The sequence below is a fragment of the Anas platyrhynchos genome, chromosome 13 (genome assembly GCF_047663525.1).
Source record: "Anas platyrhynchos isolate ZD024472 breed Pekin duck chromosome 13, IASCAAS_PekinDuck_T2T, whole genome shotgun sequence".
Classification (NCBI taxonomy): Eukaryota; Metazoa; Chordata; class Aves; order Anseriformes; family Anatidae; genus Anas; species Anas platyrhynchos.
The window spans coordinates 25,236,983-25,250,131 of NC_092599.1; positions in this window are offsets into that span (position 1 = coordinate 25,236,983).

Genomic DNA, 13,149 nt, shown 5'->3' on the forward strand with positions numbered 1-13,149 from the left:
GAGGTCACAATGCTGAGGTCCTATTGCTGAGGACACAATGCTGAGGTCACAATGCTGAGGGCCTATTGCTGAAGTCCTATTGCTGAGGTCCCATTGCTGATATCACGATGCTGAGGTCCTATTGCTGAGGTCACAATGCTGAGGTCCTATGGCTGAGGTCCTATTGCTGAGGTCACAATGCTGAGTTCCTATTGCTGAGGTCCTGTTGCTGAGGTCCTATTGCTGAGTTCACAATGATGAGGTCCTATTGCTGAGGCCCTATTGCTGAGGTCACATTTCTGATGTCCTATTGCTGAGGTCCTATTGCTGAGGTCACAATGCTGAGGTACTATTGCTGAGGTCACAATGCTGAGGTCACGATGCTGAGGTCCTATGGCTGAGCTCCTATTGCTGAGGTAACAATGTTGAGGTCCTATTTCTGAGGTCCTATTGCTGAGGTCGTCAGGCTGAGGTCTTTTTGCTGAGGTCACAATACTGAGGTCACAGTGCTGAAGTCCTATTGCTGAGGTCCTATTGCTGAGGTCCTATTGCTGAGGCCACAATGCTGAGGTTCTATTTCTGAGGTCCTATTGCTTAGGTCACAATGCTGAGGTCACAATGCTGAGGTCCTATTGCTAAGGTCTTATTTTTGAGGTCACAATTCTGAGGTCACAATGCTGAGGTCCTTTTGCTGAGGTCCTATTGCTGTGGTCCTATTGCTGAGGTCACAATGCTGAGGTCACAATGCTGAGGTCACAATGCTGAGGTCACAATGCTGAGGTCCTATTGCTGAGGTTCTATTGCTGAGGTTCTATTAATGAGGTCACAATGCTGAGGTCCTATTGCTGAGGTCACAATGCTGAGGTCCTATTGCTGAGGTCACAATTCTGAGGTCACTATGCTGAGGTCCTGTTGCTGAGGTCCTATTTCTAAGATCACAATGCTGAGGTCCTATTGCTGAGGTCACAATGCTGAGGTCACAATGCTGAGGTCCTATTGCTGAGGTCCTATTCCTGAGGTCACAATGCTGAGGTCCTATTGCTGAGGTCACAATGCTGAGGTCACAATGCTGAGGTCACAATGCGGAGGTCCTATTGCTGAGGTTCTATTGCTGAGGTCCTATTAATGAGGTAACAATGCTGAGGTCCTATGGCTGAGCTCCTATTGCTGAGGTCACAATGCTGAGGTCCTATTGCTGAGGTCACAATTCTGAGGTCACTATGCTGAGGTCCTATTGCTGAGGTCCTATTGCTGAGGTCACAATGCTGAGGTCCTATTGATGAGGTCCTATTGCTGAGGTCACAATGCTGAGGTCCTATGGCTGAGGTCCTATTGCTGAGGTCACAATGCTGAGGTCCTATTGCTGAGCTTCTATTGATGAGGTTACAATGCTGAGGTCACAATGCTGAGGTCCTATTGCTGAGGTCCTATTGCTGAGGTCACAATTCTGAGGTCACAATGCTGAGGTCCTATTGCTGAGGTCGTAATGCTGAGGTCACAATGCTGAGGTCACAATGCTGAGGTCACAATGCTGAAGTCCTATTGCTGAGGTCCTATTGCATAGGTCCTATTGCTGAGGTCACAATGCTGAGGTCCTATTGCTGAGGTCCTATTTCTGAGGTCCTATTGCTGAGGTCCTATTGCTGTGGTCCTATTGCTGAGGTCACAATGCTGAGGTCCTATTTCTGAGGTCCTATTGCTTAGGTCCTCTTGTTGTGGTCCTATTGCTGAGGTCACAATGCTGAGGTCACAATGCTGAGGGCCTATTGCTGAGGTCCTATTGCTGAGGTCCCATTGCTGAGATCACGATGCTGAGGTCCTATTTCTGAGGTCACAATGCTGAGGTCGTATTGCTGAGGTCCTATCGCTGAGGTCACAATGCTGAGGTCCTATTTCTGAGGTCCAATTGCTGAGGTCCAATTGCTGAGGTCCTATTGCTGAGGTCCTATTGCTGAGGTCCCATTGCTGAGATCACGATGCTGAGGTCCTATTGCTGAGGTCACAATGCTGAGGTCCTATTGCTGAGGTCACAATGCTGAGGTCACAATGCTGAGGTCCTATTGCTTAGGTCCTATTGCTGAGGTCCAATTGCTGAGGTTACAATGCTGAGGTCCTATTGCTGATGTCCTATTGCTGAGGTCACAATGCTGAGGTCGTATGGCTGAGCTCCTATGCTGAGGTCACAATGCTGAGGTCCTATTGCTGAGGTCAAAATGCTGAGGCTCTATTTCTGAGGTCCTATTGCTTAGGTCAAAATGCTGAGGTCACAATGCTGAGGTCCTATTGCTAAGGTCTTATTGCTGAGGTCACAATTCTGAGGTCACAATGCTGAGGTCCTATTTCTGAGGTCACAATTCTGAGGTCACTATGCTGAGGTCCTATTGCTGAGGTCACAATGCTGAGGTCCTATTGCTGAGGTCACAATGCTGAGGTCCTATTGCTAAGGTCTTATTGCTGAGGTCACAATTCTGAGGTCACAATGCTGAGGTCCTATTGCTGAGGTCACAATTCTAAGGTCACTATGCTGAGGTCCTATTGCTGAGGTCACAATGCTAAGGTCCTATTGCTGAGGTCATAATGCTGAGGTTCTATTCCTGAGTTCCTATTGCTTAGGTCACAATGCTGAGGTCACAATGCTGAGGTCCTATTGCTAAGGTCTTATTGCTGAGGTCACAATTCTGACGTCACAATGCTCAGGTCCTATTGCTGAGGTCACAATGCTGAGGTCCTATTGCTGAGATCCTATTGCTGAAGTCCTATTGCTGTGGTCCTATTGCTGAGGTCACAATGCTGAGGTCCTATTACTGAGGTCCTATTACTGAGGTCCTATTGCTGAGGTCACAATGCTGAGGTCCTATTGCTGAGGTCCTATTGCTGAGGTCCTATTGCTGAGGTCCTATTGCTGAGGTCCTGTTGCTGAGGTCCTGTTGCTGAGGTCCTATTGCTGAGGTCCTATTGCTGAGTTCACAATAATGAGGTCCTATTGCTGAGGCCCTATTGCTGAGGTCACTATTCTGAGGTCCTATTGCTGAGGTCCTATTGCTGTGGTAATATTGCTGAGGTCCTATTGCTGAGGTCTTATTGCTGAGGTCACAATGCTGAGGTCCTATTGCTGAGGTCACAATGCTGAGGTTCTATTGCTTAGGTCCTATTACTAAGGTCCTATTGCTGAGCTTCTATTGCTGAGGTTACAATGCTGAGGTCCTATTGCTGAGGTCACAATGCTGAGATCACAATGCTGAGGTCCTATTGCTGAAGTCACATGGCTGAGGTCCTATTGCTGAGGTCCTATTGCTGAGGTCCTATTGCTGAGGTCCTATTGCTGAGGTCACAATGCTGAGGTCCTATTGCTGAGGTCACAATGCTGAGGGCCTATTGCTGAGGTCCTGTTGCTGAGGTCACAATGCAGAGGTCACAATGCAGAGGTCACAATGCTGAGGTCCTATTGCTGAGGTCCTATTGCTGAGGTCACAATGCTGAGGTCACAATGCTGAGGTCCTATTGCTGAGGTCCTATTGCTGAGGTCACAATGCTGAGGTTCTATTGCTGAGGTCCTATTGCTGAGGTCACAATTCTGAGGTCACAATGCTGAGGTCACAATGCTGAGGTCACAATGCTGAGGTCCTATTGCTGAGATCACAATGCTGAGGTCCTATTGCTGAGGTCCTATTGCAGAGGTCACAATGATGAGGTCCTATTGCTGAGGTCATATTGCTTAGGTCCTATTTCTGAGGTCCTATTGCTGAGGTCCTATTTCTGAGGTCCTATTGCTTAGGTCAAAATGCTGAGGTAACAATGCTGAGGTCCTATTGCTGAGGTCATATTGCTGAGGTCACAATGCTGAGGTAACAATGCTGAGGTCCTATTGCTGAGGTCCTATTGCTGAGGTCACAATGCTGAGATCACAATGCTGAGGTCCTATTGCTGAGGTCCTATTGCTGAGGTCCTATTGCTGAGGTCCTATTGCTGAGGTCACAATTCTGAGGTCACAATGCTGAGGTCCTATTGCTGAGGTCGTAATGCTGAGGTCTTTTTGCTGAGGTCACAATGCTGAGGTCACAATGCTGAAGTCCTATTGCTGAGGTCCTATTGCATAGGTCCTATTGCTGAGGTCACAATGCTGAGGTCACAATGCTGAGGTCCTATTGCTGAGGTCACAATGCTGAGGTCCTATTGCTGAGGTCCTATTGCTGAGGTCACAATGCTGAGGTCCTATTGCTGAGGTCCTATTGCTGAGGTCCTATTGCTGAGGTCACAATGCTGAGGTCCTATTGCTGAGGTCACAATGCTGAGGTCACAATGCTGAGGGCCTATTGCTGAAGTCCTATTGCTGAGGTCCCATTGCTGATATCACGATGCTGAGGTCCTATTGCTGAGGTCACAATGCTGAGGTCCTATGGCTGAGGTCCTATTGCTGAGGTCACAATGCTGAGTTCCTATTGCTGAGGTCCTGTTGCTGAGGTCCTATTGCTGAGTTCACAATGATGAGGTCCTATTGCTGAGGCCCTATTGCTGAGGTCACATTTCTGATGTCCTATTGCTGAGGTCCTATTGCTGAGGTCACAATGCTGAGGTACTATTGCTGAGGTCACAATGCTGAGGTCACGATGCTGAGGTCCTATGGCTGAGCTCCTATTGCTGAGGTAACAATGTTGAGGTCCTATTTCTGAGGTCCTATTGCTGAGGTCGTCAGGCTGAGGTCTTTTTGCTGAGGTCACAATACTGAGGTCACAATGATGAGGTCCTATTGCTGAGGTCCTATTGCTGAGGTCCTATTGCTGAGGTCCTATTTCTGAGGTCCTATTTCTGAGGTCCTATTTCTGAGGTCCTATTGCTGAGGTCCTATTGTTGAGGTCCTATTGCTGAGGTCCTATTGCTGAGGTCACAATGCTGAGGTCCTATTGCTGAGGTCCTATTGCTGAGGTCCTATTGCGGAGGTCCTATTGCGGAGGTCACAATGCTGAGGTCCTATTGCTGAGGTCCTATTGCTGAGGTCACAATGCTGAGGTCACAATGCTGAGGTCCTAATGCTGAGGTCCTATTGCTGATGTCCTATTGCTGAGGTCCTATTGCTGATGTCACAATGCTGAGGTCCTATTGCTGAGGTCACAATGCTGAGGTCCTATTGCTGAGGTCACAATGCTGAGGTCACAATGCTGAGGTCCTATTGCTGAGGTCCTATTGCTGAGGTCCTATTGCTGAGGTCACAAGGCTGAGGTCCTATTGCTGAGGTCCTATTTCTGAGGTCAGAGTGCTGAGGTCCTATTGCTGTGGTCCTGTTTCTGAGGTTTTATTTCTGAGGTCCTATTTCTGAGGTCACAAGGGTGAGGTCACAATGCTGAGGTCCTATTGCTGAGGTCCTATTTCTGAGGTCACAATTCTGAGGTCCTATTGCTGAGGTCCTATTGCTGATGTCCTATAGTTGAGGTCACAATGATGAGGTCACAATGCTGAGGTCCTATTGCTGAGGTCCTATTGCTGAGGTCACAAGGCTGAGGTTACAATGCTGAGGTCCTATAGCAGAGGTCACAATGCTGAGGTCCTATTGCTGAGGTCCTATTGCTGAGGTCACAATGCTGAGGTCCTATTGCTGAGGTCACAATGCTGTGGTCACAATGCTGAGGTCCTATTGCTGAGGTCACAATGCAGATGTCTTATTGCTGAGGTCCTATTGCTGAGGTCCTATTGCTGAGGTCACAATGCTGAGGTCCTATATGCTGAGGTCCTATTCCTGAGGTCCTATTGCTGAGGTCACAATGCTGAGGTCCTATTGCTGAGGTCACAATGATGAGGTTCTATTGCTGAGGTCACAATGCAGAGGTCCTATTGCTGAGGTCCTATTGCTGAGGTCAGAATGATGAGTTCACAATGATGAGTTCACAATGATGAGGTCCTATTGCTGAGGTCCTATTGAGAGGTCCTATTGCTGAGGTCACAATGCTGACATCCTATTGCTGAGGTCCTATTGCTGAGGTCACAATGCTGAAATCCTATTGCTGAGGTCCTATTGCTGAGGTCCTATTGCTGAGGTCACAAGGCTCAGTTCACAATGATGAGGTCCTATTGCTGAGGTCCTATTGAGAGGTCCTATTGCTGAGGTCACAATGCTGACGTCCTATTGCTGAGGTCCTATTGCTGAGGTCACAATGCTTAGGTCCTATTGCTGAGGTCTTATTGCTGAGGTCCTATTGCTGAGGTCCTATTTCTGAGGTCACAATGCTGAGGTCCTATTGTTGAGGTCCTATTGCTGAGGTCCTATTACTGAGGTCAAAATGCTTAGGTCCTATTGCTGAGGTCACAATGCTGAGGTCCTATTGCTGAGGTCACAATGCTGAGGTCCTATTGCTGAGGTCCTATTGCTGAGGTCCTATTGCTGAGGTCACAATGCTGAGGTCACAATGCTGAGGTCCTATTGCTGAGGTCCTATTGCTGAGGTCACAAGGCAGAGGTCCTATTGCTGAGGTCCTATTTCTGAGGTCACAGTGCTGAGGTCCTATTGCTGTGGTCCTGTTTCTGAGGTTTTATTGCTGAGGTCCTATTGCTGAGGTCACAAGGCTGAGGTCACAATGCAGAGGTCCTATTGCTGCGGTCCTATTGCTGATGTCCTATAGTTGAGGTCACAATGCTGAGGTCACAATGCTGAGGTCCTATTGCTGAGGTCCTATTGCTGAGGTCCTATTGCTGAGGTCACAAGGCTCAGGTTACAATGCTGAGGTCCTATTGCGGAGGTCACAGTGCTGAGGTCCTATTGCTAAGGTCCTGTTTCTGAGGTCACAATGCTGAGGTCACAATGCTGAGGTCCTATTGCTGAGGTCCTATTTCTGAGGTCACAATGCTGAGGTCCTATTGCTGAGGTCCTATTGCTGATGTCCTATATTTGAGGTCACAATGCTGAGGTCACAATGCTGAGGTCCTATTGCTGAGGTCCTATTGCTGAGGTCACAATGCTGAGGTTACAATGCTGAGGTCCTATTGTTGAGGTCACAATGCTGAGGTCCTATTGCTAAGGTCTTACTGTTGAGGTCACAATGCTGAGGCCCTATTGCTTAGGTCCTATTGCTGAGGTCACAATGCTGAGGTCCTATTACTGAGGTCCTACTGCTGAGGTCACAATGCTGAGGTCCTATTGCTTAGGTCCTATTGCTGAGGTCACAATGCTGAGGTCACAGTGCTGAGGCCCTATTGATGAGGTCCTATTGCTGAGTTCACAATGCTGAGGTCCTATTGCTGACGTCCTATTGTTGAGGTCCTATTGCTGAGGTCCCAATGCTGAGGTCCTATTGCTGAGGTCCTATTGCTGAGGTCCTATTGCTGAGGTCACATTGCTGAGGTCCTATTTCTGAGGTCCTATTGCTGAGGTCCTATTGCTAAGGTGTCCTGGTTTCAGTTAGAACAGAATTAATTTTTTTCATAGTAGCTGGTGAAATGCTGTGTTTTGGCTTAGGATGAGAAGAGTGCTGATCACACCCCAATGCTTTAATTGTTGCAGAGCAGTGCTTATACTAAGCCAAGGACATTTCAGCCTTTTGCTCTGTCCTGCCAATGGGCAGGCTGGGGGTGCAGTAAGAGGTGGGAGGGGACAGACCCAGGACAGGTGACCCAAACTAGCCAAAGGGGTATTCCATACCATCTGACGTCATGCTAAACAATATATAGGGGTGGCTAGCCGGGGGGAGGGGGCCGGACTGCTCGGGGTTAGGCTGGGCATCGGTCAGCGAGTGGTAAGCAATTGCATTGTGCATCACTTGTTTGTACATACTATTATTACTTTCGTATTATCGCTATTGTATCATTATTATTATTATTATTATTATTATCATTATTATGATTTTTCTGTCTTATTAAACTGTCTTTATCTCAACTCACGGGCTTCACTTTCCATTTCTCTCCCCCGTCCCAGAGAGGGAGGGGGGAGGGTGAGCGAACGGCTGCGTGGTGTTTAACTGCCGGCCGGGTTAAACCACGACAGTCTTTCTGGCGCCCAACGTGGGGCCCGAAAGGTTGAGATAATGGCAGATCTGACCAGAGTGTGTTAAACTAAAACTGGTGTAAGGATTAGACCTGCTTAATAGTCACTTGTCATAATGCTGATTGCTTTAATCTCAACTCTGCTGCGCCTGTTTTCCAAATTGAGTATTATAGTACATTATTTTCCGTATTTGCTCTCTGTCGTGTTGTTTATCCTCTCCGGGCCCTGGTTTCAGATCATTATGGTACTGTGTGTTGTAGCAATGGCTTATGAGACGATAAGATATCTGGTCATGACTCTAACTCTTTATTTGTATTCAGTAACATCGTCGACTCTGTACTTTGGAAACTGTATCTTGGAAACTATTAGCAATTATTCCTATTGTTTTTTTCCATTAGGGAGTCAATCTGTGGAGGGGAAAGGGGAGGATATTTTTCCTTACTTGCTTACTCTCCCTTTCTCCTTCACCACCCCTGTATCCTCCTGGATCACTCTGCCTTCCTCCTTCACCACCCTCTTATCCCCTGAGCTTGTCACAATAGCTCTCCAAGATACTGAATATTCTTGGGATACTCAGACCACCATAGTCTTGTTGTTCTGCCTCCTGAATGCACTTCAGGTTCTGCTTAAAGTTAAACAATTACTTAGGAAGCTCATCCGGAGATCTGCCCGGAGGCAGTATAGTTGTGGGTGGCAGGGAGTATGGGTGGATATGGGCAGGCATCTAGAGCAGTTGGCACCCCCAGTGTGTTGGAAATTCACCCCTGAACAATGGCAAAATCCTCAAAAACTGGCAGAATGCTTGAAAAAAAGGTGTCATGATTCTGGCAGTTCCAAAGTAACACAAATCATTGTAACGTGCTGGGGCCTGGCTCATGCCTATCGAGCTGCCATTGATACTGCTATCAACTTAGTGACAGACCCTGCGGCCACTCCAAGCCCTGTGACAGATCCAACGGCCACTGTGACCCCTACGGTGGACTCTGCAGCTGCTCCAGTCCCAGTTCCTGCAGCCGCTCCAGTCCCAGTTCCTGCAGCCGCTCCAGTCCCAGCTCCTGCAGCCGCTCCAGCTCCAGCTCCTGCACCCGCTCCAGTTCCAGCTCCGGCTGCTACTCCAGTCCCAGTTCCCGCAACTGCTCCAGCTCCAGCTCCTGAAGCTGCTACAGCTCCGGTTCCTGCAACTGCTCCAGCTCCTGCAGCCGCTCCAGCTCCTGTGGCTGTGTCAGAGAAACGAGCTGTAGCAGTGCAAGTTGACCCTGCAGAGGGTATTCCAACCTCTGTGGCAGACCCTGTAACAAAGTCAGAGAAACGAGCAGTAGCAGTGCAAGCTGCCCCTGTAGAGAAGGTGAAAAAATGGTATAGAGAGTCAGGTCGTTTAGAACGCAGAGAGTCTTCTGCCAATCCAGGTGAGGCTTCTGCCAAAACTAGGTATAGAGATGACGAGGATGACGACGATGCTGGGCCATCAAGGATTCAGGAGGAGGAAGATGAGGATGCCGAAAAAGCAACAGTAACTACCCGAAGCCTAAACGAGCGCGAGCTACGAGATGTGCGAAAAGATTTTGGTCGCTGTATAGGTGAGCAGCTTGTCACCTGGCTGCTCCAGTGCTGGGACTCTGGAGCCAATTGTGTGGAATTAGACGGCAGGGAAGCCAAGCGGCTGGGATCCCTTGCTCGAGACGCCGGCATTGACAAAGCAATTGCAGATGGAGCACAATCCACCAGCCTCTGGAGGCGTCTCCTCTCAGCTGTGAGGGAAAGGTATCCCTTCAAGGAAGAACTTTTATGTCTACCAGGCAAGTGGACCACTATGGAGAAGGGAATCCAGTACCTGAGGGAATTAGCCGTACGGGAAGTGATTTATGAGGATCCAGACCTCAGACAAACATCCAAAGATCCAGATGAAGTCAAGTGTACACGACCCATGTGGCGGAAGTTTGTACGGAGTGCACCATCATCATATGCCAGCTCATTGGCAAAAATGGCCTGGAAAGAGGATGAGGAACCCACAGTGGATGAAGTGGCTAAACAACTCCGGCAGTACGAAGAAAGTCTCTCCTCTTCCTTACAGGCCTGCGTCTCAGCTGTGGAGAAACTTTCTGAAAAGGTTCACCAACTTGAAGAGAATCTATCTTCCTCCCCACCTGAACCAACCGGTGTCCAACGACCGAAAGAGAACACCTGGGAGAAAACACTTTCTGAAAAGGTTCACCAACTTGAAGAGAGATTATTCTCCTCTGTACCTGTACAGAGCAGTGTCTCAGCTATCAGGGGTAGGCGTTCATCTACACAAGGAAGACGATATGGTGGGTACTCACCCCGTGCCACCCTGTGGTTTTACTTACGAGACCATGGAGAGGACATGAGAAAATGAGATGGAAATTCTACCGCGACCCTAGAGGCACGGGTACGTGAGTTGCAAAAGAAAACAATCAGGAAAAAGGGATTCTCTGAAAAGTTTGCTGCTCCAACTTCCAGCAGACAGTCCTTCAAACACAGAAACGAAGAAGATTCTGACCAGGATTAGGGGGGCCCTGCCTCCAGCCAGGGGGAGGAAAGGGACAATCGAGTTTATTGGACTGTGTGGATTCGATGGCCTGGCACGTCACACGCACAGAAGTATAAGGCTTTAGTAGACACCGGTGCACAATGTACTATAATGCCATCGAGCTATAAAGGACCAGAGCCCATCTATATTTGTGGAGTGACAGGGGGATCTCAGCAGTTGACTGTATTGGAGGCTGAAGTGAGTCTGACTGGGAATGAGTGGGAAAAGCACCGCATTGTGACTGGCCCGGAGGCTCCATGTATCCTTGGCATAGACTATCTTAGAAGAGGATATTGCAAGGACCCAAAAGGGTTCCGGTGGGCTTTTGGTATAGCTGCCTTAGAGACAGAGGGCATTAAACAATTATCTACCTTGCCTGGTCTCTCAGAGGACCCTTCTGTTGTGGGGTTGCTGAGGGTCGAAGAACAGCAAATGCCAATCGCTACCACAACTGTGCACCGGCGGCAATATCGCACTAACCGAGACTCCCTGATTCCCATCCATAAGCTAATTCGTCAATTGGAGAGCCAAGGAGTGATCAGCAAGACCCATTCACCTTTCAATAGTCCCATATGGCCAGTGCGAAAGTCTAATGGCGAGTGGAGACTAACAGTGGACTATCGTGGCCTGAACGAAGTCACGCCACCACTGAGTGCTGCAGTGCCGGACATGCTGGAACTTCAGTACAAACTTGAGTCGAAGGCAGCCAAGTGGTACGCCACAATTGATATCGCTAATGCATTTTTCTCCATCCCTCTAGCAGCAGAGTGCAGGCCACAATTTGCCTTCACTTGGAGGGGAGTCCAATATACTTGGAATCGGCTGCCCCAGGGGTGGAAACACAGCCCTACCATTTGCCATGGACTGATCCAGTCTGCGCTAGAGCAGGGGGAAGCTCCTGAACACCTGCAGTACATCGATGACATTATTGTGTGGGGTGACACAGCAGAGGAAGTTTTCGAGAAAGGGAAGAAAATAGTCCAAATCCTTCTGAAAGCCGGTTTTGCCATAAAACAAAATAAAGTCAAAGGACCTGCACGAGAGATCCAGTTTTTAGGAATAAAATGGCAAGATGGACGTCGTCAAATCCCAATGGATGTGATCAACAAAATAACAGCTATGTCTCCACCAACTAACAAAAAAGAAACACAGACTTTTCTAGGTGTTGTGGGGTTTTGGAGAATGCACATCCCAAATTACAGTCTGGTTGTAAACCCGCTCTACCAAGTAACCCGTAAGAAGAATGAGTTTGAGTGGGGCCCTGAACAACGACAAGCCTTTGAACAAATCAAGCAGGAAATAGTCCATGCAGTAGCCCTTGGGCCAGTTCGAACAGGACCAGATGTAAAGAATGTGCTCTACACTGCAGCCGGGGAGAATGGCCCCACCTGGAGCCTCTGGCAGAAAGAACCTGGGGAAACTCGAGGTCGGCCTCTGGGGTTTTGGAGTCGGGGATACAGAGGATCTGAGGCCCGCTATACTCCAACTGAAAAGGAGATATTGGCAGCATATGAAGGAGTTCGATCTGCTTCGGAGGTGGTCGGTACTGAAGCGCAGCTCCTCCTAGCACCCCGATTGCCAGTACTAGGCTGGATGTTCAAGGGAAGGGTCCCCTCTGGCTCGGGAGTCACTGGAGGAAATCTTTGCTTTTCGTGATGTGAAATTGCCTTCATGCAGACCAGGTCAAGCGCCTTGACGCTGGTCAGCATCTCTGTGGAACTGGCACCGTGTTGTCCCCAGTGGTTGCAGCACCAGGAGGGTAGCCCGCCCGGCAGGACAGCAGTTGACCATATTCATTGCTAACCTTACAACCAGACCACACTCAGCTTGGCTCACTACATGTTTTGATACCTTGGTGGGAACTGAGCTCAGGATTTGCCGCTGCTGGAGGCAGGAAGGCTTTAGGCTCAGCTCCTTCCCCCTACAGCTACATCCATTGGGCTTTCTGAAGCGCTCCCTACTGTTATTCTAAGCAGGAGCTTCAAAAGGAATCTCTCTTCCTCGTGCATGATTGATCCCATGCAGTAATGTCGTGGTTTAACCCGGCCGGCAGCTAAACACCACGCAGCCGTTCGCTCCCCCTCCCCCTCCCTCTCTGAGACGGGGGAGAGAAATGGAAAGTGAAGCCCGTGAGTTGAGATAAAGACAGTTTAATAAGACAAAATAATAATAATAATAATAATAATAATAATAATAATAATAATAATAATAGTAATAATACAATGATGATAATAGTACCACTACTAATAATATGTACAAACAAGTGATGCACAATGCAATTGCTCACCACCCGCTGACCAATGCCCAGCCTAACCCCGAGCAGTCAGGCCCCCTCCCCCGGCTAGCCGCCCCTATATATTGTTTAGCATGACGTCAGATGGTATGGAATACCCCTTTGGCTAGTTTGGGTCACCTGTCCTGGGTCTGTCCCTTCCCAGCTCTTACTGCACCCCCAGCCTGCCTGTTGGCAGGACAGAGCAAGAAGCTGAGATGTCCTTGGCTTGGTATAAGCACTGCTCTGCAACAATTAAAACATCGGGGTGTTATCAGCACTCTTCTCATCCTAAGAAAAAAATTAACTCTATTCTAACTGAAACCAGGACAAGGTGTAACCGAAAAGGCTTATTTTTGTGAACCTTTGAAGTACAAGTTA